Raw genomic sequence first — 5000 nt, forward strand, 5'->3', positions numbered from 1 at the left:
ACTTCGAATTCCAAACGGTGTGGCCTACAGGCGAGTTGCCGTCGTAAAATTTCAGGAAAATCGGAAAATCTCGAGAAAATTATATGAACACACTTAACCATTCATATACCATTTTATTCATAATTTTATTCTGCATCTTTCGTACGAACAAAGTTTTTTCGTATCTTTTACGGTTTTCATGTTATAGAGCAATATGTGTAGATGTTAACTTGTCAAAATGCAAAGTGCGGCTAGGTTGGAGCAATACTCCTCACGATTCGATATTTCTGTAAAGAAAACATATAAAGTATTATACATCGTTAGAAAGGTCTCAAAATTCTTAGTTTTTTTCCCATATATCGCAACTTCGAATTCCAAACGGTGTGGCCTACAGGCGAGTTGCCGTCGTAAAATTTCAGGAAAATCGGAAAATCTCGAGAAAATTATATGAACACACTTAACCATTCATATACCATTTTATTCATAATTTTATTCTGCATCTTTCGTACGAACAAAGTTTTTTCGTATCTTTTACGGTTTTCATGTTATAGAGCAATATGTGTAGATGTTAACTTGTCAAAATGCAAAGTGCGGCTAGGTTGGAGCAATACTCCTCACGATTCGATATTTCTGTAAAGAAAACATATAAAGTATTATACATCGTTAGAAAGGTCTCAAAATTCTTAGTTTTTTTCCCATATATCGCAACTTCGAATTCCAAACGGTGTGGCCTACAGGCGAGTTGCCGTCGTAAAATTTCAGGAAAATCGGAAAATCTCGAGAAAATTATATGAACACACTTAACCATTCATATACCATTTTATTCATAATTTTATTCTGCATCTTTCGTACGAACAAAGTTTTTTCGTATCTTTTACGGTTTTCATGTTATAGAGCAATATGTGTAGATGTTAACTTGTCAAAATGCAAAGTGCGGCTAGGTTGGAGCAATACTCCTCACGATTCGATATTTCTGTAAAGAAAACATATAAAGTATTATACATCGTTAGAAAGGTCTCAAAATTCTTAGTTTTTTTCCCATATATCGCAACTTCGAATTCCAACGGTGTGGCCTACAGGCGAGTTGCCGTCGTAAAATTTCAGGAAAATCGGAAAATCTCGAGAAAATTATATGAACACACTTAACCATTCATATACCATTTTATTCATAATTTTATTCTGCATCTTTCGTACGAACAAAGTTTTTTCGTATCTTTTACGGTTTTCATGTTATAGAGCAATATGTGTAGATGTTAACTTGTCAAAATGCAAAGTGCGGCTAGGTTGGAGCAATACTCCTCACGATTCGATATTTCTGTAAAGAAAACATATAAAGTATTATACATCGTTAGAAAGGTCTCAAAATTCTTAGTTTTTTTCCCATATATCGCAACTTCGAATTCCAAACGGTGTGGCCTACAGGCGAGTTGCCGTCGTAAAATTTCAGGAAAATCGGAAAATCTCGAGAAAATTATATGAACACACTTAACCATTCATATACCATTTTATTCATAATTTTATTCTGCATCTTTCGTACGAACAAAGTTTTTTCGTATCTTTTACGGTTTTCATGTTATAGAGCAATATGTGTAGATGTTAACTTGTCAAAATGCAAAGTGCGGCTAGGTTGGAGCAATACTCCTCACGATTCGATATTTCTGTAAAGAAAACATATAAAGTATTATACATCGTTAGAAAGGTCTCAAAATTCTTAGTTTTTTTCCCATATATCGCAACTTCGAATTCCAAACGGTGTGGCCTACAGGCGAGTTGCCGTCGTAAAATTTCAGGAAAATCGGAAAATCTCGAGAAAATTATATGAACACACTTAACCATTCATATACCATTTTATTCATAATTTTATTCTGCATCTTTCGTACGAACAAAGTTTTTTCGTATCTTTTACGGTTTTCATGTTATAGAGCAATATGTGTAGATGTTAACTTGTCAAAATGCAAAGTGCGGCTAGGTTGGAGCAATACTCCTCACGATTCGATATTTCTGTAAAGAAAACATATAAAGTATTATACATCGTTAGAAAGGTCTCAAAATTCTTAGTTTTTTTCCCATATATCGCAACTTCGAATTCCAAACGGTGTGGCCTACAGGCGAGTTGCCGTCGTAAAATTTCAGGAAAATCGGAAAATCTCGAGAAAATTATATGAACACACTTAACCATTCATATACCATTTTATTCATAATTTTATTCTGCATCTTTCGTACGAACAAAGTTTTTTCGTATCTTTTACGGTTTTCATGTTATAGAGCAATATGTGTAGATGTTAACTTGTCAAAATGCAAAGTGCGGCTAGGTTGGAGCAATACTCCTCACGATTCGATATTTCTGTAAAGAAAACATATAAAGTATTATACATCGTTAGAAAGGTCTCAAAATTCTTAGTTTTTTTCCCATATATCGCAACTTCGAATTCCAACGGTGTGGCCTACAGGCGAGTTGCCGTCGTAAAATTTCAGGAAAATCGGAAAATCTCGAGAAAATTATATGAACACACTTAACCATTCATATACCATTTTATTCATAATTTTATTCTGCATCTTTCGTACGAACAAAGTTTTTTCGTATCTTTTACGGTTTTCATGTTATAGAGCAATATGTGTAGATGTTAACTTGTCAAAATGCAAAGTGCGGCTAGGTTGGAGCAATACTCCTCACGATTCGATATTTCTGTAAAGAAAACATATAAAGTATTATACATCGTTAGAAAGGTCTCAAAATTCTTAGTTTTTTTCCCATATATCGCAACTTCGAATTCCGAACGGTGTGGCCTACAGGCGAGTTGCCGTCGTAAAATTTCAGGAAAATCGGAAAATCTCGAGAAAATTATATGAACACACTTAACCATTCATATACCATTTTATTCATAATTTTATTCTGCATCTTTCGTACGAACAAAGTTTTTTCGTATCTTTTACGGTTTAAGAGAAAATCGAGGAAAACTGGTTTGAACATTTATTGTAAAATTAGAAAATTTAAACAAATAATTATAAAAAATAATATAACTATATATAAATTCGTTTTATATTCATTGAGATCTATAAAAATCAATAAATACATAATTTTATACAAAAGTTTAAAAAAACCCAAAAAACACCTAAAAACTCAATAATTAACTATAATTCATATTGTCCATATATATAAAACTGTTTGAACATCTAACAAAATTTTCGACAAAAATTTTTCTATCATAAGGGTTCGCAGTTCGAAATTTTCCCAGACTTTTGTCTTGACGATTCACACCGTAAGCGCGAGCAGGCCCTCGCCGCAGGTCAAATGCACGTCGCTTGGGACTCAGTCTAATACTTACGCTGTGGCCGCGCGCCTTATATAGGGGGATAGGTCGTGTCGAGTGCGATGCGAGCAAGCTTAGGCTAAAGTACGCTGTGTTGTTCAGGCAGGTTCGAATATTATTCCCCGGTGTATTTTATACATTATATTCGATACTTTTAGTCTATCAACTATATAGCGGCGTTACTTTAAATAATGTCGTAGACCGTGTCTGGAATTATATACGCCGTATATGTTCGGATGTCGGTTTACGGCCGGGTTCTGGACCTTATTTATAAGTGTTCAACCATACTGTACAGCATATCCGCGGGCATGTGTCGTTGACGCAAAGACTCTTATGCGGAAAATCAAATATACAAATGCTATCAACTCAATACTCTCCGAGCGAGAATAAAAGTGAGTTATAACGATGAATTCTTATGAATTCGCCCCGACGTTTTCAATCTAACGAAGGGTAAAGAGACTGTTTGAAATTAACTGGGTCTGCGGACCGCAAATTTCATGTACGGACCGCCGTTTCGACGGTTGTTAAAGGTCTAGCCTCTGTGTTAAGCGCAGAATATATAAAATATCTAGTCGCGATGTAAACTGTTCGTTATGTTCAGGGAATATCGTACGGCTCAGATATATATATATGTAAGAAAATTCGTTGTTTAGAAATATTCATCGAACTTTTCTATACAAAGTGTGGTCTCTCGGGTGACGCCGAGGGACATTTACGCACTATGCTATTATATATATATAGCACCCTGGTTGATCCTGCCAGTAGTATATGCTTGTCTCAAAGATTAAGCCATGCATGTCTCAGTGCAAGCCACATTAAGGTGAAACCGCGAATGGCTCATTACATCAGTTATGGTTCCTTAGATCGTACCCACATTACTTGGATAACTGTGGTAATTCTAGAGCTAATACATGCAAATAGAGTTCCGACCAGAGATGGAAGGAATGCTTTTATTAGATCAAAACCAATCGGTGGCGGGCTTGCCTTGCTCACCGTTTGACTTGGTGACTCTGAATAACTTTGTGCTGATCGCACGGTCTAGTACCGGCGACGCATCTTTCAAATGTCTGCCTTATCAACTGTCGATGGTAGTTTCTGCGACTACCATGGTTGTTACGGGTAACGGGGAATCAGGGTTCGATTCCGGAGAGGGAGCCTGAGAAACGGCTACCACATCCAAGGAAGGCAGCAGGCGCGCAAATTACCCACTCCCGGCACGGGGAGGTAGTGACGAAAAATAACGATACGGGACTCATCCGAGGCCCCGTAATCGGAATGAGTACACTTTAAATCCTTTAACGAGGATCTATTAGAGGGCCAGTCTGGTGCCAGCAGCCGCGGTAATTCCAGCTCTAATAGCGTATATTAAAGTTGTTGCGGTTAAAAAGCTCGTAGTTGAATCTGTGTCCCACACTGTCGGTTCACCGCTCGCGGTGTTCAACTGGCATGTCTGTGGGACGTCCTACCGGTGGGCTTAGCCCGTCAAAAGGCGGCCCAACTCAAAATCCTACCACGGTGCTCTTCACCGAGTGTCGAGGTGGGCCGGTACGTTTACTTTGAACAAATTAGAGTGCTTAAAGCAGGCTCATTCGCCTGAATATTGTGTGCATGGAATAATGGAATAGGACCTCGGTTCTATTTTGTTGGTTTTCGGAATTCCGAGGTAATGATTAATAGGGACAACTGGGGGCATTCGTATTGCGACGTTAG

General features: G+C 37.4%; 1 non-coding gene across 1 annotated transcript in view; it reads left to right on the plus strand.

Moving 5' to 3' along the window:
- Positions 1–4032: 4032 nt before the first annotated feature.
- Positions 4033–5000, plus strand: part of LOC113363778 — a 1927-nt gene continuing 959 nt past the window's right edge. Inside the window, exon 1 of the ribosomal RNA XR_003365961.1 lies at positions 4033–5000. This exon is cut by the window's right edge and continues 959 nt beyond it. This is a non-coding gene — a ribosomal RNA (small subunit ribosomal RNA).

The sequence above is a fragment of the Ctenocephalides felis genome, unplaced genomic scaffold, assembly GCF_003426905.1.
Source record: "Ctenocephalides felis isolate EL2017-DRISC unplaced genomic scaffold, ASM342690v1 CF-g0.4_SCAFFOLD_00351, whole genome shotgun sequence".
In the NCBI taxonomy this organism is placed as follows: domain Eukaryota; kingdom Metazoa; phylum Arthropoda; class Insecta; order Siphonaptera; family Pulicidae; genus Ctenocephalides; species Ctenocephalides felis.